Source organism: Oncorhynchus keta, unplaced genomic scaffold, assembly GCF_023373465.1.
Source record: "Oncorhynchus keta strain PuntledgeMale-10-30-2019 unplaced genomic scaffold, Oket_V2 Un_contig_6200_pilon_pilon, whole genome shotgun sequence".
NCBI lineage: Eukaryota > Metazoa > Chordata > Actinopteri > Salmoniformes > Salmonidae > Oncorhynchus > Oncorhynchus keta.
Genome location: NW_026288732.1, coordinates 56,823 through 79,605, shown reverse-complemented (window position 1 = coordinate 79,605; position 22,783 = coordinate 56,823). Strand labels below are relative to the sequence as shown.

Here is a 22,783-nt window from a genome sequence, read left to right as displayed (position 1 = left end):
AGAATACACACACCAGTTAAACACAGAGAATACACACACACCAGTTAAACACAGAGAATACACACACACCAGTTAAACACAGAGAATACACACACACCAGTTAAACACAGAGAATACACACACACCAGTTAAACACAGAGAATACACACACCAGTTAAACACAGAGAATACACACACCAGTTAAACACAGAGAATACACACACCAGTTAAACACAGAGAATACACACACCAGTTAAACACAGAGAATACACACACCAGTTAAACACAGATCCCTCCTGACACAGAGAATACACACACCAGTTAAACACAGAGAATACACACACCAGTTAAACACAGAGAATACACACACACCAGTTAAACACAGAGAATACACACACCAGTTAAACACAGAGAACACACACACACCAGTTAAACACAGAGAATACACACACACACCAGTTAAACACAGAGAATACACACACCAGTTAAACACAGAGAATACACACACTGCCACCATGTCTAGGCTGCGCTGCGCTGCGCTGGGTCAGGCTGCGTTGCGCTAGGCCGCTGCGTTGTGCTAGGCTACTGCTGCGTTGCTAGGCTACTGCTGCTGCGGCTGCGCGTGTGCTAGGCCGCTGCGTTGCGTTGTGCTAGGCCGCTGCGTTGCGCTAGGCTGCATTGACATTGTACTAGGTGTTATATATAGTATAGTGGGTTCTCACCAGTACAGACAGGAAGGACATGACGTTGTACTACAGACAGGAAGGACATGACGTTGTACTAGGTGTTATATATAGTATAGTGGGTTCTCACCAGTACAGACAGGAAGGACATGACGTTGTACTAGGTGTTATATATAGTATAGTGGGTTCTCACCAGTACAGACAGGAAGGACATGACGTTGTACTAGGTGTTATATATAGTATAGTGGGTTCTCACCAGTACAGACAGGAAGGACATGACGTTGTACTAGGTGTTATATATAGTATAGTGGGTTCTCACCAGTACAGACAGGAAGGACATGACGTTGTACTAGGTGTTATATATAGTATAGGGGTTCTCACCAGTACAGACAGGAAGGACATGACGTTGTACTAGGTGTTATATATAGTATAGGCTGGGTTCTCACCAGTACAGACAGGAAGGACATGACGTTGTACTAGGTGTTATATATAGTATAGTGGGTTCTCACCAGTACAGACAGGAAGGACATGACGTTGTACTAGGTGTTATATATAGTATAGTGGGTTCTCACCAGCACAGACAGGAAGGACATGCGTTGTACTAGGTGTTATATATAGTATAGTGGGTTCTCACCAGCACAGACAGGAAGGACATGACGTTGTACTAGGTGTTATATATAGTATAGTGGGTTCTCACCAGTAGCAGACAGGAAGGACATGACGTTGTACTAGGTGCGTTATATAGTATAGTGGGTTCTCACCAGTACAGACAGGAAGGACATGACGTTGTACTAGGTGTTATATATAGTATAGTGGGTTCTCACCAGTACAGACAGGCTAGGCTATGAGCGTTGTGCTAGGCTAGGCTGCGTTATATATAGTATAGTGGGTTCTCACCATGACGTGACGTTGTGCTACTACTAGGTGTTATATATAGTATAGTGGGTTCTCACCAGTACAGACAGGAAGGACATGACGTTGTACTAGGTGTTATATATAGTATAGTGGGTTCTCACCAGTACAGACAGGAAGGACATGACGTTGTACTAGGTGTTATATATAGTATAGTGGGTTCTCACCAGTACAGACAGGAAGGACATGCGTTGTGCTACTAGGTGCGTTGTAGTATAGTGGGTTCTCACCAGTACAGACAGGAAGGACATGTGCGTTGCTACTAGGTGTTATATATAGTATAGTGGTTCTCACCAGTACAGACAGGAAGGACATGACGTTGTACTAGGTGTTATATATAGTATAGTGGGTTCTCACCAGTACAGACAGGAAGGACATGACGTTGTACTAGGTGTTATATATAGTATAGTGGGTTCTCACCAGTACAGACAGGAAGGACATGACGTTGTACTAGGTGTTATATATAGTATAGTGGGTTCTCACCAGTACAGACAGGAAGGACATGCCGTCCATGGAAGTCTTGCTGACGTTGTACCCGGCCATGTCCAGGATGGTAGGACCCAGGTCAACGTTCTGGACCGCCAGCCCGGTGGTCTGGTTAGGCTTGATGTTGGGCCCTCGGATCAGCAGAGGTACTCTTATATCAGACTCATACAGCTGCCTCTTATCCAGGGGGAGAGAGAACTGACCTGGGGGGGTGGGAGGAGGAGGGGGGGGTCAGCAGAGTGGAGAGAGAGAACTGACCTGGGGGTGGGAGGAGGGGGGGCGGGAATCAGCGGAGTGGAGAGAGAGAACTGACCTGGGGGAGGGGGTCAGCAGGGTGGTATCCAGGGGAGTTGTGCTACTGACCTGGGGGGTGGGAGGAAGAGAGGTTGGGGGTGTCAGCGGAGTGGTGTTATGAACTGACCTGGGGGTGGGAGGAAGAGAGGGTGGGGGGACCTTGTCACCGGAGTGGAGAGAGAGAACTGACCTGGGGGGTTGGGAGGAGGAGAGGGGGGATCACGTAGTGGAGGAAGGACATGACCTGGGGGGAGGGGGTCACAGGGTGGTATCCAGGGGAGAGAGAGAACTGACCTGGGGGGAGGGGGGTCAGCAGGGTGGTATCCAGGGGAGAGAGACCCTGACCTGGGGGGTGGGAGGAGGAGGGGGGGGATCAGCGTAGTGGAGCCAGCCCGAGAGACTGACCTGGGGGGGCAGCAGAGTGGTATCCAGGGGAGAGAGAGAACTGACCTGGGGGGCCTCTTATGGGAGGAAGAGAGGGTGGGGGGTGTCAGCGGAGAGTGGAGAGAGAACTGACCTGGGGGTTGGGAGGAGGAGAGGGGGGGATCAGCGAGTGGAGTGAGAGAACTGACCTGGGGGGTCAGCAGAGTGGTATCCAGGGGAGAGAGAGAGAACTGACCTGGGGGGTGGGAGGAAGAGAGGGTGGGGGGTGTCAGCGGAGTGGAGAGAGCTAACTGACCTGGAGGGGTGGGAGGGGGGATCAGCGGGGTGGAGCTTTACTTTTCTGAAGGCAGTGTATGTGTGTGTGTCGTACCTGTGTGGTATCCGTTGTCTGAGGTAAAGATGATGTAAGTGTTGTCCAGTTCCCCTCTGACCTCTAACCTCTTCACCACCTTCTCCACCAAGTCATCCACTGACAGCAGAGTACGCCACCTTGTGGGGGGGAGGGCAAACATTACTCAAAGGATAGGGGGGGATACATAACTCATAAAGGATACATTATAACTCATAAAGGATACATTATAACTCATAAAGGATACATTATAACTCAAAGGATACATTATAACTCATAAAGGATACATTATAACTCATAAAGGATACATTATAACTCATAAAGGATACATTATAACTCATAAAGGATACATTATAACTCATAAAGGATACATTATAACTCATAAAGGATACATTATAACTCATAAAGGATACATTATAACTCATATAGGATACATTATAACTCATAAAGGATACATTATAACTCATAAAGGATACATTATAACTCAAAGGATAGTGTGGTGTTGTGAGAGAAGATGGGAGGAGAGAGAAGAGGTACTACTAACCGTTTCCTGTAGGCCTCGTCCAGCAACTCGATAGAGGAGTTCGTCATGGGAGTTTTGGCCTGTCTGATCAGCCAGTGCTTGTCCTTGAGAAGGTCATTATGGGACAGACAGAGCACTAATTAACTGGTAGGTCTCTGTGGTGTGTCATTATGGGACAGACAGAGCACTAATTAACTGGTAGGTCTCTGTGGTGTGTTGAGAGGTCATTATGGGACAGACAGAGCACTAATTAACTGGTAGGTCTGGTAGGTCTCTGGTGTGTTGAGAGGTCATTATGGGACAGACAGAGCACTAATTAACTGGTAGGTCTCTGTGGTGTGTCATTATGGGACAGACAGAGCACTAATTAACTGGTAGGTCTCTGTGTGTTGAGAGGTCATTATGGGACAGACAGAGCACTAATTAACTGGTAGGTCTCTGTGGTGTGACATTATGGGACAGACAGAGCACTAATTAACTGGTAGGTCTCTGTGGTGTGTCATTATGGGACAGACAGAGCACTAATTAACTGGTAGGTCTGGTGTGTTGAGAGGTCAGACGTCGCCATCAGACAGTGGGAAAGGAGAGGGGATACAGAGTCTGAAAGCACTGAAATGTGTCTTCAGCATTTAACCCAACCCCTGAGCGGCGGAGGACTGCCGAAATCCACGTCAACGACATCAGCACCCGTAAAGCATTATTGTTAGGGGTAACTTCCTTGCTCAAGAGAAGAACGTCTCGGGGTTCGAACCAGAAACGTTTCGGTTACTGGCCCTACGCTATGCTACACGCCACCCCTAAAAGGGTAGAGGACGAAGAGACGTTCCCCCTAAAACGGTAGAGGGACGAAGAGACGTTCCCCCTAAAACGGTAGAGGGACGAAGAGACGTTCCCCCTAAAACGGTAGAGGACGAAGAGACGTTCCCCCCTAAAACGGTAGAGGACGAAGAGACGTTCCCCCTAAAACGGTAGAGGACGAAGAGACGTTCCCCCTAAAACGGTAGAGGACGAAGAGACGTTCCCCCTAAAACGGTAGAGGACGAAGAGACGTTCCCCCTAAACGGTAGAGGACGAAGAGACGTTCCCCCTAAAACGGTAGAGGACGAAGAGACGTTCCCCTAAAACGGTAGAGGACGAAGAGACGTTCCCCCTAAAACGGTAGAGGACGAAGAGACGTTCCCCCTAAAACGGTAGAGGACGAAGAGACGTTCCCCCTAAAAACGGTAGAGGGCGAAGAGACGTTCCCCCTAAAACGGTAGAGGACGAAGAGACGTTCCCCCTAAAACGGTAGAGGGCGAAGAGACGTTCCCCCTAAAACGGTAGAGGACGAAGAGACGTTCCCCCTAAAACGGTAGAGGATGAAGAGACGTTCCCCCTAAAAAAAACGGTAGAGGATGAAGAGACGTTCCCCCCTAAAACGGTAGAGAGGATGAAGAGACGTTCCCCCCTAAAACGGTAGAGAGGATGAAGAGACGTTCCCCCCTAAAACGGTAGAGGATGAAGAGACGTTCCCCCCTAAAACGGTAGAGAGGACGAAGAGACGTTCCCCCCTAAAACGGTAGAGAGGACGAAGAGACGTTCCCCCCTAAAACGGTAGAGGATGAAGAGACGTTCCCCCCTAAAACGGTAGAGGATGAAGAGACGTTCCCCCCTAAAACGGTAGAGGATGAAGAGACGTTCCCCCCTAAAACGGTAGAGGATGAAGAGACGTTCCCCCCTAAAACGGTAGAGGATGAAGAGACGTTCCCCCCTAAAACGGTAGAGAGGACGAAGAGACGTTCCCCCCTAAAACGGTAGAGGATGAAGAGACGTTCCCCCCTAAAACGGTAGAGGATGAAGAGACGTTCCCCCCTAAAACGGTAGAGGATGAAGAGACGTTCCCCCCTAAAACGGTAGAGAGGATGAAGAGACGTTCCCCCCTAAAACGGTAGAGAGGATGAAGAGACGTTCCCCCCTAAAACGGTAGAGGATGAAGAGACGTTCCCCCCTAAAACGGTAGAGGACGAAGAGACGCTCCCCCCTAAAACGGTAGAGAGGATGAAGAGATGCAGGTATTGAAGACTTGCACGGTGTTGGGGGTGGTGATGATGTTGGGGTTGTGGTGGTATGGGTGCTGTGGTGGTACGGGTGCTGTGGTGGTGGTATGGGTGGTGTGGTATGGTTGCTTTGGTGGTATGGGTGCTGTGGTGGTATGGGTGCTGCGGTGGTATGGGTGCTGCGGTGGTATGGGTGCTGCGGTGGTGGTATGGGTAGTGTAGTATGGGTGGTGTGGTGGCATGGGTGGTGTGGTATGGGTGCTGCGGTGGTATGGGTGCTGCGGTGGTATGGGTGCTGCGGTGGTATGGGAGCTGCGGTGGTGGTATGGGTAGTGTAGTATGGGTGGTGTGGTGGTATGGGTGGTGTGGTATGGTTGCTTTGGTGGTATGGGTGCTGTGGTGGTATGGCGGTATGGGTGGTGTGGTTGCTGTGGTGGTATGGGTGGTGCGTTGGTATGGGTGGTGTGGTGGTATGGGTGGTGTGGTATGGGTGCTGCGGTGGTATGGGTGGTGTGGTGGTGTGGTATGGGTGCTGTGGTGGTATGGGTGGTGTAGTGGTATGGGTGCTGCGGTGGTATGGGTGGTGTGGTGGTATGGGTGGTGTAGTATTGGGTGCTGTGGTGGTATGGGTGCTGTGGTGGTATGGGTGGTGTGGTGGTATGGAGGGTGTAGTATGGGTGGTGTGGTGCTGCGGTGGTATGGGTGGTGTGGTGGTATGTGCGCTGCGGTGGTATGGTTGGTGTGGTGTGGTATGGTGTGGTATGGTTGGTGTGTGGTGTGGTTGGTGTGGTGTGGTATGGTATGGTTGGTGTGTGGTGTGGTTGGTGTGGTGTGGTATGGTTGTTGTGGTGTGGTTGGTGTGGTGTGGTATGGTATGGTTGTTGTGGTGTGGTATGGTTGGTGTGGTGTGGTATGGTTGGTGTGGTATGGTTGGTGTGGTATGGTATGGTTGGTGTGGTGTGGTATGGTATGGTTGGTGTGTGGTGTGGTTGTTGTGGTGTGGTATGGTTGGTGTATGGTATGGTTGTGTGTGGTATGGTATGGTTGGTGTGGTGTGGTATGGTATGGTTGGTGTGGTATGGTTGGTGTGGTATGGTATGGTTGGTGTGGTATGGTTGTTGTGGTATGGTTGGTGTGGTGTGGTATGGTTGGTGTGGTATGGTTGTTGTGGTATGGTTGTTGTGGTATGGTATGGTTGGTATGGTATGGTATGGTTGTTGTGGTATAGTTGTTGTGGTATGGTATGGTTGGTATGGTATGGTATGGTTGTTGTGGTATGGTTGGTGTGGTATGGTATGGTTGGTGTGTGGTGTGGTTGTTGTGGTGTGGTATGGTTGGTGTATGGTATGGTTGTGTGTGGTATGGTATGGTTGGTGTGGTGTGGTATGGTATGGTTGGTGTGGTATGGTTGGTGTGGTATGGTATGGTTTGTTGTGGTATGGTTGTTGTGGTATGGTTGGTGTGGTGTGGTATGGTTGGTGTGGTATGGTTGTTGTGGTATGGTATGGTTGTTGTGGTATGGTTGTTGTGGTATGGTATGGTTGGTATGGTATGGTATGGTTGTTGTGGTATAGTTGTTGTGGTATGGTATGGTTGGTATGGTATGGTATGGTTGTTGTGGTATGGTTGGTGTGGTATGGTATGGTTGGTGTGGTGTGGTATGGTATGGTTGGTGTGGTGTGGTATGGTAGTTGTGGTATGGTTGGTGTGGTATGGTATGGTTGGTGTGGTGTGGTATGGTATGGTTGGTGTGGTATGGTATGGTATGGTTGGTGTGGTATGGTATGGTTGTTGTGGTATGGTTGTTGTGGTATGGTTGGTGTGGTGTGGTATGGTTGGTGTGGTGTGGTATGGTTGGTGTGGTGTGGTATGGTATGGTTGGTGTGGTGTGGTATGGTTGGTGTGGTATGGTTGGTGTGGTGTGGTATGGTATGTGTGTGTGGTATGGTATGGTTGGTGTGGTGTGGTATGGTTGGTGTGGTATGGTATGGTTGGTGTGGTGTGGTATGGTTGGTGTGGTGTGGTATGGTATGGTTGGTGTGGTGTGGTATGGTTGTGGTGGGTATGGTTGTTGTGGTATGGTTGTTGTGGTATGGTTGGTGTGGTGTGGTATGGTTGGTGTGGTATGGTTGGTGGTGGTTGTTGTGGTATGGTTGGTGTGGTGTGGTATGGTATGGTTGTTGTGGTATGGTTGTTGTGGTATGGTTGTTGTGGTATGGTATGGTTGGTATGGTATGGTATGGTTGTTGTGGTATAGTTGTTGTGGTATGGTATGGTTGGTATGGTATGGTATGGTTGTTGTGGTATGGTATGGTTGGTGTGGTATGGTATGGTTGGTGTGGTATGGTTGGTATGGTATGTATGGTATGGTTGGTGGTATGGTATGTGTGGTATGGTTGGTGTGGTATGGTTGGTGTGGTATGGTTGGTGTGGTATGGTGTGGTTGGTATGGTATGGTTGGTGTGGTATGGTTGGTGTGGTATGGTTGGTGTGGTGTGGTATGGTATGGTTGGTATGGTTGGTGTGGTATGGTTGGTATGGTATGGTATGGTTGGTATGGTATGGTTGGTATGGTATGTATGGTATGGTATGGTGTGGTATGGTGTGGTTGGTATGGTATGGTTGGTGTGGTATGGTTGTTGTGGTATGGTTGTTGTGGTATGGTTGTTGTGGTATGGTTGGTGTGTGGTATGGTATGGTTGGTGTGGTATGGTTGGTGTATGGTATGGTTGTTGTGGTATGGTTGGTGTATGGTATGGTTGGTGTATGGTATGGTTATGGTTGGTGTGGTGTGGTTGGTGTGGTGTGGTATGGTTGGTGTATGGTATGGTTGGTGTATGGTATGGTTATGGTTGGTGTGGTGTGGTTGGTGTGGTGTGGTATGGTATGGTTGGTGTATGGTATGGTTGGTGTATGGTATGGTTGGTGTATGGTATGGTATGGTATGGTTGGTGTATGGTATGGTTGTTGTGGTTGGTGTGGTATGGTATGGTTGGTGTGGTATGGTATGGTTGGTGTGGTATGGTTATGGTTGGTGTGGTGTGGTATGGTTGGTGTGGTATGGTTGGTGTGGTATGGTTGGTGTGGTGTTGTTGTGGTGTGGTATGTTATGGTAGTTGTGGTATGGTTGGTGTGGTATGGTATGGTTGGTGTGGTGTGGTGTGGTATGGTATGGTTGGTGTGGTATGGTATGGTTGGTGTGGTATGGTTGGTGTGGTATGGTTGGTGTGGTATGGTTGGTGTGGTATGGTTGGTGTGGTATGGTGTGGTGTGGTATGGTTGGTGTGGTGTGGTATGGTATGGTTGTTCTGGTATGGTTGGTGTGGTATGGTATGGTTGGTGTGGTGTGGTATGGTATGGTTGTTGTGGTATGGTTGGTGTGGTATGGTATGGTTGTTCTGGTATGGTTGTTGTGGTATGGTATGGTTGGTGTGGTGTGGTATGGTATGGTTGGTGTGGTATGGTATGGTTGGTGTGGTATGGTTGGTGTGGTATGGTGTGGTGTGGTTGGTGTGGTATGGTTGGTGTGGTTGTTGTGGTATGGTTGTTGTGGTATGGTTGGTGTGGTGTGGTATGGTATGGTTGTGGTATGGTTGTTGTGGTATGGTTGTTGTGGTATGGTATGGTTGTTGTGGTATGGTTGTTGTGGTATGGTATGGTTGGTATGGTATGGTATGGTTGGTATGGTATGGTATGGTATGGTTGTTGTGGTATGGTTGGTGTGGTATGGTATGGTATGGTTGGTGTATGGTATGGTTGGTGTATGGTATGGTTGGTGTATGGTATGGTATGGTTGGTATGGTATGGTTGGTATGGTATGGTATGGTGTGGTATGGTTGGTGTGGTATGGTTGGTGTGGTATGGTTGGTGTGGTATGGTTGTTGTGGTGTGGTATGGTTGTTGTGGTATGGTTGTTGTGGGTATGGTTGGTGTGGTATGGTTGGTGTGGTATGGTATGGTTGGTGTGGTATGGTTGGTGTGGTATGGTTGTTGTGGTATGGTGTGGTGTGGTATGGTTGGTGTGGTATGGTTGGTGTGGTATGGTTGGTGTGGTATGGTTGGTGTGGTATGGTTGGTGTGGTATGGTTGGTGTGGTGTGGTATGGTTGATGTGGTATGGTTGGTGTATGGTATGGTTGGTGTATGGTATGGTTGGTATGGTATGGTTGGTGTGGTATGGTTGGTGTGGTATGGTTGGTGTGGTATGGTATGGTTGGTGTATGGTATGGTTGGTGTATGGTATGGTATGGTTGGTATGGTATGGTTGGTGTGGTATGGTATGGTTGGTGTATGGTATGGTTGTTGTGGTATGGTTGGTGGTTGGTGTGGTATGGTTGGTATGGTATGGTTGGTGGTTGGTGTGGTATGGTTGGTATGGTATGGTTGTTGTGGTGTGGTATGGTTGGTGTGGTGTGGTATGGTTGGTGTGGTATGGTATGGTTGGTATGGTATGGTTGTTGTGGTGTGGTATGGTTGGTATGGTTGTTGTGGTGTGGTTGGTGTGGTGTGGTTGGTATGGTTGGTATGGTATGGTTGTTGTGGTATGGTTGGTGTGGTGTGGTTGGTATGGTTGGTATGGTATGGTTGTTGTGGTATGGTTGGTGTGGTGTGGTTGGTGTGGTTGGTATGGTATGGTTGCTGTGGTATGGTTGGTGTATGGTATGGTATGGTTGGTGTATGGTATGGTTGTTGTGTGGTATGGTTGGTGTATGGTGTGGTATGGTATGGTTGGTGTGGTTGTTGTGGTGTGGTATGGTATGGTTGGTATGGTTGGTGTATGGTATGGTTGGTGTATGGTATGGTTGGTGTATGGTATGGTATGGTTGGTATGGTATGGTTGGTATGGTATGGTATGGTGTGGTATGGTTGGTGTGGTATGGTTGGTGTGGTATGGTTGGTGTGGTATGGTTGTTGTGGTGTGGTATGGTTGTTGTGGTATGGTTGTTGTGGTATGGTTGGTGTGGTATGGTTGGTGTGGTATGGTATGGTTGGTGTGGTATGGTTGTTGTGGTATGGTTGGTGTGGTATGGTATGGTTGTTGTGGTATGGTTGGTGTGGTATGGTGTGGTGTGGTATGGTTGGTGTGGTATGGTATGGTTGGTGTGGTATGGTTGGTGTGGTATGGTTGGTGTGGTATGGTTGGTGTGGTATGGTTGGTGTGGTATGGTATGGTTGATGTGGTATGGTTGGTGTATGGTATGGTTGGTGTATGGTATGGTTGGTATGGTATGGTTGGTGTGGTATGGTTGGTGTGGTATGGTTGGTGTGGTATGGTATGGTTGGTGTATGGTATGGTTGGTGTATGGTATGGTATGGTTGGTATGGTTGGTGTATGGTATGGTTGGTGTATGGTATGGTTGTTGTGGTATGGTTGGTGGTTGGTGTGGTATGGTTGGTATGGTATGGTTGGTGGTTGGTGTGGTATGGTTGGTATGGTATGGTTGTTGTGGTGTGGTATGGTTGGTGTGGTATGGTATGGTTGGTGTGGTATGGTATGGTTGGTATGGTATGGTTGTTGTGGTGTGGTATGGTATGGTTGGTATGGTTGTTGTGGTGTGGTTGGTATGGTTGGTATGGTATGGTTGGTGTAGTTGGTGTGGTGTGGTTGGTATGGTTGGTATGGTATGGTTGTTGTGGTATGGTTGGTGTGGTGTGGTTGGTATGGTTGGTATGGTATGGTTGTTGTGGTATGGTTGGTGTGGTGTGGTTGGTATGGTATGGTTGTTGTGGTATGGTTGGTGTGGTATGGTATGGTTGGTGTGTGGTATGGTTGGTGTGTGGTATGGTTGGTGTATGGTGTGGTATGGTATGGTTGGTGTGGTTGTTGTGGTGTGGTTGGTATGGTTGGTATGGTATGGTTGGTGTGGTGTGGTTGGTATGGTTGGTGTATGGTATGGTTGTTGTGGTGTGGTATGGTTGGTGTGGTATGGTATGGTTGGTATGGTTGGTATGGTATGGTATGGTTGGTATGGTATGGTTGTTGTGGTGTGGTATGGTATGGTTGGTATGGTATGGTTGTTGTGGTGTGGTATGGTATGGTCGGTATGGTTGGTATGGTATGGTATGGTTGGTATGGTATGGTTGTTGTGGTGTGGTATGGTATGGTCGGTATGGTTGGTATGGTATGGTTGGTATGGTATGGTTGTTGTGGTGTGGTATGGTATGGTTGGTGGTTGGTGTGGTATGGTTGGTATGGTATGGTTGTTGTGGTGTGGTATGGTTGGTGTGGTATGGTATGGTTGGTATGGTTGGTATGGTATGGTATGGTTGGTATGGTATGGTTGTTGTGGTTGTTGTGGTGTGGTTGGTATGGTTGGTGTGGTTGGTGTGGTGTGGTTGGTATGGTTGTTGTGGTATGGTTTGTGTGGTGTGGTTGGTATGGTTGGTATGGTATGGTTGTTGTGGTATGGTTGGTGTGGTGTGGTTGGTATGGTTGGTATGGTATGGTTGGTGTGTGGTATGGTTGGTATGGTTGTTGTGGTATGGTTGGTGTGTGGTATGGTTGGTGTGGTATGGTTGGTGTGGTATAGTATGGTTGGTATGGTATGGTTGGTGTGGTATGGTATGGTTGGTGTATGGTATGCTTGGTGTGGTATGGTTGGTGTGGTATGGTTGGTGTGGTATGGTAGGTGTGGTATGGTTGGTGTGTGGTATGGTTGGTATGGTATGGTTGGTATGGTATGGTTGGTGTGGTATGGTATGGTTGGTGTGGTATGGTGTGGTATGGTATGGTTGGTGTATGGTATGGTTGGTATGGTATGGTTGGTGTGGTATGGTTGGTGTGGTATGGTTGGTGTGGTATAGTTGGTGTGGTATGGTTGGTGTATGGTATGGTTGTTGTATGGTTGGTGTATGGTTGTTGTGGTATGGTTGTTGTGGTATGGTTGGTGTGGTATGGTTGTTGCGGCGTCAATCACCACCTTCCAGAGACACCTGAAACCCCACCTCTTTAAGGAATACCTAGGATAGGATAAAGTAATCCTTCTCACCCCCCTTTAAGATTTAGATGCACTATTGTAAAGTGACTATTCTACTGGATGTCATAAGGTGAATTCACCAATTTGTAAGTCGCTCTGGATAAGAGCGTCTGCTAAATGACTTAAATGTAAATGTTGTGGTATGGTTGTTGTGGTATGGTTGTTGTGGTATGGTTGTTGTGGTATAGTTGTTGTGGTTGTTTCTATGTTTGGAGCCTACCTTCCCATGGACGTTGAAGTTGGGGTCTCGAGGGGCCTTGAGGTCCTTGAAGCGGTCCTGGTACTGCGGGGCGGGGGTCCAGGGGCGTGGGGGCGGGGGTCGAAACCATCATGAAAAACGGACGGTAGTTAGACTTATACTGGAGGAAGTCTAGAGACATGTTGGTCTGGAGAGGACAGAGACAGAGGTAGTTAGACTGGAGGAAGTCTAGAGAGGACAGAGATAGAGGTAGTTATACTGGAGGAAGTCTAGAGAGGACAGAGACAGAGGTAGTTAGACTGGAGGAAGTCTAGAGACATGTTGGTCTGGAGAGGACAGAGACAGAGGTAGTTAGACTGGAGGAAGTCTAGAGACATGTTGGTCTGGAGAGGACAGAGACAGAGGTAGTTAGACTGGAGGAAGTCTAGAGAGGACAGAGATAGAGGTAGTTAGACTGGAGGAAGTCTAGAGAGGACAGAGATAGAGGTAGTTAGACTGGAGGAAGTCTAGAGAGGACAGAGACAGAGGTAGTTAGACTGGAGGAAGTCTAGAGAGGACAGAGACAGAGGTAGTTAGACTGGAGGAAGTCTAGAGAGGACAGAGACAGAGGTAGTTAGACTGGTGTTGATCCCAGACTGATGCTGTAGTGATCAGACCAGGAGTTAGTGGACAGAGATAAGAGGTGGTTAGACAGAATATTCTCTGTGTCCTTCAGTAGGACGACTAACAGATCTTCTTACCAGTACGTCTGTCAGGTAGTCTTCACTGTAGTTCCCTCCATGCTTCTTAGGCTTCCCATTCACAGACAGTGTGTAGTTGTAGTACCTAGAGTTCCTCTCCTGAATAGAACACAGACAGTGTAGTACCTAGAGTTCCTCTCCTGAATAGAACACAGACAGTGTGTAGTTGTAGTACCTAGAGTTCCTCTCCTGAATAGAACACAGACAGAGTAGTACCTAGAGTACCTCTCCTGAATAGAACACAGACAGTGTAGTACCTAGAGTTCCTCTCCTGAATAGAACACAGACAGTGTAGTACCTAGAGTTCCTCTCCTGAATAGAACACAGACAGTGTAGTACCTAGAGTTCCTCTCCTGAATAGAACACAGTGTAGTACCTAGAGTTCCTCTCCTGAATAGAACACAGACAGTGTAGTACCTAGAGTTCCTCTCCTGAATAGAACACAGACAGTGTAGTACCTAGAGTTCCTCTCCTGAATAGAACACAGACAGTGTAGTACCTAGAGTTCCTCTCCTGAATAGAACACAGACAGTGTAGTACCTAGAGTTCCTCTCCTGAATAGAACACAGACAGTGTAGTACCTAGAGTTCCTCTCCTGAATAGAACACAGACAGTGTAGTACCTAGAGTTCCTCTCCTGAATAGAACACAGACAGTGTAGGTCCTAGAGTTCCTCTCCTGAATAGAACACAGACAGTGTAGGTCCTAGAGTTCCTCTCCTGAATAGAACACAGACAGTGTAGTACCGAGAGTTCCTCTCCTGAATAGAACACAGACAGTGTAGTACCGAGAGTTCCTCTCCTGAATAGAACACAGACAGTGTAGTACCTAGAGTTCCTCTCCTGAATAGAACACAGACAGTGTAGTACCTAGAGTTCCTCTCCTGAATAGAACACAGACAGTGTAGGTCCTAGAGTTCCTCTCCTGAATAGAACACAGACAGTGTAGTACCTAGAGTTCCTCTCCTGAATAGAACAGACAGTGTAGTACCTAGAGTTCCTCTCCTGAATAGAACACAGGCAGTGTGTAGTTGTAGTACCTAGAGTTCCTCTCCTGAATAGAACACAGACAGTGTGTAGTTGTAGTACCTAGAGTTCCTCTCCTGAATAGAACACAGACAGTGTAGTACCTAGAGTTCCTCTCCTGAATAGAACACAGACAGTGTAGGTCCTAGAGTTCCTCTCCTGAATAGAACAGTGTAGGTCCTAGAGTTCCTCTCCTGAATAGAACAGTGTAGTACCTAGAGTTCCTCTCCTGAATAGAACACAGACAGTGTATCTATGTCACTACAGTATTTAAATATTAAATGAATAAGTGAAGGAGATAAAGTTGACTGTGGTGTTTCTAGATTCAGTAGACTACAGAGGAGATAAAGTTGACTGTAGTGTTTCTATATTCAGTAGACTACAGAGGAGATAAAGTTGACTGTAGTGTTTCTAGATTCAGTAGACTACAGAGGAGATAAAGTTGACTGTCGTGTTTCTAGATTCAGTAGACTAAGAGGAGATAAAGTTGACTGTAGTGTTTCTAGATTCAGTAGACTACAGAGGAGATAAAGTTGACTGTAGTGTTTCTAGATTCAGTAGACTAAGAGGAGATAAAGTTGACTGTCGTGTTTCTAGATTCAGTAGACTACAGAGGAGATAAAGTTGACTGTAGTGTTTCTAGATTCAGTAGACTAAGAGGAGATAAAGTTGACTGTCGTGTTTCTAGATTCAGTAGACTACAGAGGAGATAAAGTTGACTGTCGTGTTTCTAGATTCAGTAGACTAAGAGGAGATAAAGTTGACTGTCGTGTTTCTAGATTCAGTAGACTACAGAAGAGATCAAGTTGTCTGTCGTGTTTCTGCCGGAACATTCTCAACTTTCTCCTGATCCTGACCTTTAGTGACCTCTAACCTCAAGTTACCCTTGCAGATATAGTAAACAAGGTATGTCAACAATCTTTGATTGATGTGATTTTCCTTCCCAGAACCAGGCCAGGGGGAGCAGCAGACGCAGCACCGTTGATTAATGATTGAGTCAGGAATACGTCTCTGGGGGTCAAAGTGGACCATTAGATTAGACTCACTAGACTGCTGAGGTGACATGTTGTTCTCACCAGGGTCTAGACTGATGTTTGTGACGTTAGTAATATGGTGTATAAATGTAGTCTCACCAGTCCGACCCAGTAGTCCCATCCCAGAGGAACGTGCTCCACTCCTCCTGCATCTGGGTTCCCATACTGAGACAGAGACAGAACGAGAGTCAGTTCCCATACTGAGACAGAGACAGTTCCCATACTGAAACAGAGACAGTTCCCATACTGAGACAGAGACAGTTTCCATACTGAGACAGAGACAGTTTCCATACTGAAACAGAGTCAGTTTCCATACTGAGACAGAGACAGTTTCCATACTGAGACAGAGACAGTTTCCATACTGAGACAGAGACAGTTTCCATACTGAGACAGAGACAGTTTCCATACTGAGACAGAGACAGTTTCCATACTGAGACAGAGACAGTTTCCATACTGAAACAGAGACAGTTTCCATACTGAGACAGAGACAGTTTCCATACTGAGACAGAGACAGTTTCCATACTGAGACAGAGACAGTTTCCATACTGAGACAGAGACAGTTTCCATACTGAGACAGAGACAGTTCCCATACTGAAACAGAGACAGTTCCCATACTGAAACAGAGACAGTTCCCATACTGAGACAGAGACAGTTTCCATACTGAGACAGAGACAGTTTCCATACTGAAACAGAGTCAGTTTCCATACTGAGACAGAGACAGTTTCCATACTGAGACAGAGACAGTTTCCATACTGAGACAGAGACAGTTTCCATACTGAGACAGAGACAGTTTCCATACTGAGACAGAGACAGTTTCCATACTGAGACAGAGACAGTTCCCATACTGAGACAGAGACAGTTTCCATACTGAGACAGAGACAGTTCCCATACTGAGACAGAGACAGTTTCCATACTGAGACAGAGACAGTTTCCATACTGAGACAGAGACAGTTTCCATACTGAGACAGAGACAGTTCCCATACTGAGACAGAGACAGTTCCCATACTGAGACAGAGACAGTTTCCATACTGAGACAGAGACAGTTTCCATACTGAGACAGAGACAGTTTCCATACTGAGACAGTTCCCATACTGAGACAGAGACAGTTTCCATACTGAAACAGAGACAGAACGAGAGTCAGTTCCCATACTGAGACAGAGACAGAGACAGAACGAGAGTCAGTTTCCATACTGAGACAGACAGAGACAGAACGAGAGACAGTTCCCATACTGAAACAGAGACAGTTTCCATACTAAATCCCATGTATAGCCAGTTTCCATACTGAACCACATGTATAGCCAGTTTCCATACTAAATCACATGTATAGCCAGTTTCCATACTAAACCACATGTATAGCCAGTTTCCATACTAAACCACATGTATAGCCAGTTTCCATACTAAATCCCATGTATAGCCAGTTTCCATACTGAACCACATGTATAGCCAGTTTCCATACTAAATCCCATGTATAGCCAGTTTCCATACTGAACCACATGTATAGCCAGTTTCCATACTGAACCACATGTATAGCCAGTTTCCATACTGAACCACATGTATAGCCAGTTTCCATACTAAACCACATGTATAGCCAGTTTCCATACTGAACCACATGTATAGCCAGTTTCCATACTAAATCCCATGTATAGCCAGTTTCCATACTAAATCCCATGTATAGCCAGTTTCCATACTGAACCACATGTATAGCCAGTTTCCATACTAAATCCCATGTATAGCCAGTTTCCATACTGAACCACATGTATAGCCAGTTTCCATACTAAATCCCATGTATAGCCAGTTTCCATACTGAACCACATGTATAGCCAGTTTCCATACTAAACCACATGTATAGCCAGTTTCCATACTAAACCACATGTATAGCCAGTTTCCATACTAAACCACATGTATAGCCAGTTTCCATACTAAACCACATGTATAGCCAGTTTCCATACTAAATCCCATGTATAGCCAGTTTCCATACTAAACCACATGTATAGCCAGTTTCCATACTAAACCACATGTATAGCCAGTTTCCATACTAAACCACATGTATAGCCAGTTTCCATACTAAATCCCATGTATAGCCAGTTTCCATACTGAACCACATGTATAGCCAGTTTCCATACTAAATCCCATGTATAGCCAGTTTCCATACTGAACCACATGTATAGCCAGTTTCCATACTAAACCACATGTATAGCCAGTTTCCATACTAAACCACATGTATAGCCAGTTTCCATACTAAATCCCATGTATAGCCAGTTTCCATACTGAACCACATGTATAGCCAGTTTCCATACTAAATCCCATGTATAGCCAGTTTCCATACTGAACCACATGTATAGCCAGTTTCCATACTAAATCCCATGTATAGCCAGTTTCCATACTAAATCCCATGTATAGCCAGTTTCCATACTAAACCACATGTATAGCCAGTTTCCATACTAAACCACATGTATAGCCAGTTTCCATACTAAACCACATGTATAGCCAGTTTCCATACTAAACCACATGTATAGCCAGTTTCCATACTAAATCCCATGTATAGCCAGTTTCCATACTAAACCACATGTATAGCCAGTTTCCATACTAAACCACATGTATAGCCAGTTTCCATACTAAACCACATGTATAGCCAGTTTCCATACTAAATCCCATGTATAGCCAGTTTCCATACTAAACCACATGTATAGCCAGTTTCCATACTAAATCACATGTATAGCCAGTTTCCATACTAAACCACATGTATAGCCAGTTTCCATACTAAACCACATGTATAGCCAGTTTCCATACTAAATCCCATGTATAGCCAGTTTCCATACTAAACCACATGTATAGCCAGTTTCCATACTAAACCACATGTATAGCCAGTTTCCATACTAAACCACATGTATAGCCAGTTTCCATACTGAACCACATGTATAGCCAGTTTCCATACTAAATCACATGTATAGCCAGTTTCCATACCAAATCACATGTATAGCCAGTTTCCATACTAAACCACATGTATAGCCAGCCAGTTTCCATACTAAACCACATGTATAGCCAGCCAGTTTCCATACTAAACCACACGTATAGCCAGTTTCCATACTAAATCACACGTATAGCCAGTTTCCATACTAAATCACATGTATAGCCAGTTTCCATACTAAATCACATATATAGCCAGTTTCCATACTAAATCACATGTATAGCCAGCCAGTTTCCATACTAAACCACATGTATAGGGTTAGGGTTTAGGGTTAGGAACAGACAGAGAGTTAGGGGTTAGGGTTAGGTTTAGGGTAAGGAACAGACAGAGTTAGGGTAAGGGTTGGGGTTAGGGTAAGGGTTGGGGTTAGGGTTGACTCAGTGGTTAGGGTTAGTTCACATAGTGTGTGACCCAGTGGTTAGGGTTAGGAACAGACAGAGTTAGGGTTGACTCAGTGGTAAGGGTTAGGGTTAGGAACAGACAGAGAGTTAGGGTTAGGGTTGACTCAGTGGTAGAGTTGGGTGGTAGAGTTGGGTGGTAGAGTTGGGTGGTAGAGTTGGGTGGTAGAGATGGGTGGTAGAGATGGTGAGGTATATTTACCTGGTTGAGGTACTTCCCAGTGTAGAAGGTCTGGTAGCCAGCGTAGGGTTAGTGGTAGAGTTGGGTGGTAGAGTTGGGTGGTAGGGTTGGGTGGTAGGGTGGTAGGGTTGGGTGGTAGAGTTGGGTGGTAGGGTTAGGTGGTAGAGTTGGGTGGTAGGGTTGGGTGGTAGGGTTGGGTGGTAGGGTTGGGTGGTAGGGTTGGGTGGTAGGGTTGGGTTGGGTGGTAGGGTTGGGTGGTAGAGTTGGGTGGTAGAGTTGGGTGGTAGAGTTGGGTGGTAGAGTTGGGTGGTAGAGTTGGGTGGTAGAGTTGGGTGGTAGAGATAGTGAGGTATATTTACCTGGTTGAGGTACTTCCCAGCGAAGAAGGTCTGGTAACCAGCGTAGGCCTGCAGTAGAGCAGGGAAGGTCTTGGGCTCCTGGGTCTTCTGCCAGGCCGTGCTGCTGCAGTTCCCCTCCAGAGTGTTGTTGATCACATGGTGGTTATGAGGATACTTTCCTGTTAGGATGCTGGCTCTGCTGGGACAGCACAGTGGGCTGGCTACAAACTGGGGTAACCACAACAACATACTCCCATCAGCATGTCTCCTGGTGCAGTGCAACTACACTCATTCATCTCCCGTCCTGCCCCTGAAACCCTCATCATGCATTCATCTCCCATCCTGCCCCTGAAACCCTCATCATGCATTCATCACCCATCCTGCCTCTGAAACCCTCATCATGCATTCATCTCCCGTCCTGCCCCTGAAACCCTCATCATGCATTCATCTCCCATCCTGCCCCTGAAACCCTCATCATGCATTCATCTCCCATCCTGCCCCTGAAACCCTCATCATGCATTCATCTCCCATCCTGACCCTGAAACCCTCATCATGCATTCATCTCCCGTCCTGCCCCTGAAACCCTCATCATGCATTCATCTCCTTCCAGAAGGAACCTGCAGGTAAGCATTTGGTTGGACGATGACCAGGATACTCACAGCGTTGGAGACCAACCCTAACCCCTAACCCTGAACAGGATACTCACAGCGTTGGAGACCAACCCTAACCCCTTACCCCTAACCCCTAACCCTGACCAGGATACTCACAGTGTTGGAGACCAACACTAACCCCTAACCCCTAACCCCTAACCCTGACCAGGATACTCACAGCGTTGGAGACCAACCCTAACCCCTAACCCTGACCAGGATACTCACAGCGTTGGAGACCAACCCTAACCCCTAACCCTGACCAGGATACTCACAGCGTTGGAGACCAAACCTAACCCCCAACCCCTAACCCCTGACCAGGATACTCACAGCGTTGGAGACCAACCCCTAACCCCTAACCCTGACCAGGATACTCACAGCGTTGGAGACCAACCCTAACCCCCAACCCCTAACCCTGAACAGGATACTCACAGCGTTGGAGACCAACCCCTAACCCTGAACAGGTTACTCACAGCGTTGGAGACCAACCCTAACCCCTAACCCTGACCAGGATACTCACAGCGTTGGAGACCAACCCTAACCCTGACCAGGATACTCACAGCGTTGGAGACCAACCCCTAACCCTGAACAGGTTACTCACAGCGTTGGAGACCAACCCTAACCCCTAACCCTGACCAGGATACTCACAGTGTTGGAGACCAACCCCTAACCCTGAACAGGTTACTCACAGCGTTGGAGACCAAACCTAACCCCTAACCCTGACCAGGATACTCACAGCGTTGGAGACCAACCCTAACCCCTAACAGGATACTCACAGCGTTGGAGACCAACACTAACCCCTAACCCCTAACCCTGACCAGGATACTCACAGCGTTGGAGACCAACCCTAACCCCTAACCCTGACCAGGATACTCACAGCGTTGGAGACCAACCCTAACCCCTAACAGGATACTCACAGTGTTGGAGACCAACCCTAACCCCTAACCCTGACCAGGATACTCACAGCGTTGGAGACCAACCCTAACCCCTAACCCCTAACCCTGACCAGGATACTCACAGTGTTGGAGACCAACCCTAACCCCTAACCCTGAACAGGATACTCACAGCGTTGGAGACCAACCCTAACCCTAACCCTGACCAGGATACTCACAGCGTTGGAGACCAACCCTAACCCCTAACCCTGACCAGGATACTCACAGCATTGGAGACCAACCCCTAACCCCTAACCCCTGACCAGGATACTCACAGCGTTGGAGACCAACCCTAACCCCTAACCTTGAACAGGATACTCACAGCGTTGGAGACCAACCCTAACCCCTAACCCTGACCAGGATACTCACAGCGTTGGAGACCAACCCTAACCCCTAACCCTGACCAGGATACTCACAGCATTGGAGACCAACCCTAACCCCTAACCTTGAACAGGATACTCACAGCGTTGGAGACCAACCCTAACCCCTAACCCTGAACAGGATACTCACAGCGTTGGAGTCCAACCCTAACCCCTAACAGGATACTCACAGCGTTGGAGACCAACCCTAACCCCTAACCCTGAACAGGATACTCACAGCGTTGGAGTCCAACCCTAACCCCTAACAGGATACTCACAGCGTTGGAGACCAACCCTAACCCCTAACCCTGAACAGGATACTCACAGCGTTGGAGTCCAACCCTAACCCCTAACAGGATACTCACAGCGTTGGAGACCAACCCTAACCCCTAACCCTGACCAGGATACTCACAGCGTTGGAGACCAACCCTAACCCCTAACCCTGACCAGGATACTCACAGCGTTGGAGACCAACCCCTTACCCCCAACCCCGAACAGGATACTCACAGCGTTGGAGACCAACCCCTAACAGGATACTCACAGCGTTGGAGACCAACCCCTAACCCCTAACCCCTAACCCTGACCAGGATACTCACAGTGTTGGAGACCAACCCCTAACCCTGAACAGGTTACTCACAGCGTTGGAGACCAACCCTAACCCCTAACCCTGACCAGGATACTCACAGCGTTGGAGACCAACCCTAACCCCTAACAGGATACTCACAGCGTTGGAGACCAACACTAACCCCTAACCCCTAACCCTGACCAGGATACTCACAGCGTTGGAGACCAACCCTAACCCCTAACCCTGACCAGGATACTCACAGCGTTGGAGACCAACCCTAACCCCTAACAGGATACTCACAGTGTTGGAGACCAACCCTAACCCCTAACCCTGACCAGGATACTCACAGCGTTGGAGACCAACCCTAACCCCTAACCCCTAACCCTGACCAGGATACTCACAGCGTTGGAGACCAACCCTAACCCCTAACCTCTAACAGGATACTCACAGCATTGGAGACCAACCCTAACCCTGAACAGGATACTCACAGCGTTGGAGACCAACCCTAACCCCTAACCCTGACCAGGATACTCACAGCGTTGAGACCAACCCTAACCCCTAACCCTGACCAGGATACTCACAGCGTTGGAGACCAACCCTAACCCTGAACAGGATACTCACAGCGTTGGAGACCAACCCCTAACCCCTGACCAGGATACTCACAGCGTTGGAGACCAACCCTAACCCCTAACCCTGACCAGGATACTCACAGCATTGGAGACCAACCCTAACCCCTAACCCTGAACAGGATACTCACAGCGTTGGAGTCCAACCCT

At 47.7% G+C, this 22,783-nt stretch overlaps 1 long non-coding RNA gene and 1 pseudogene across 1 annotated transcript; one reads left to right on the top strand and one right to left on the bottom strand.

The window, feature by feature from the left end:
- LOC127925741 (N-acetylglucosamine-6-sulfatase-like) overlaps positions 1-22,783 on the bottom strand; it is a 38,300-nt pseudogene that overhangs the window by 5,752 nt on the left and 9,765 nt on the right.
- On the top strand, positions 877-2,037 carry LOC127925742 (uncharacterized). The gene is made up of 3 exons (XR_008122118.1): positions 877-1,015; positions 1,587-1,712; positions 1,903-2,037. It is a non-coding gene; the product is annotated as an uncharacterized LOC127925742 (long non-coding RNA).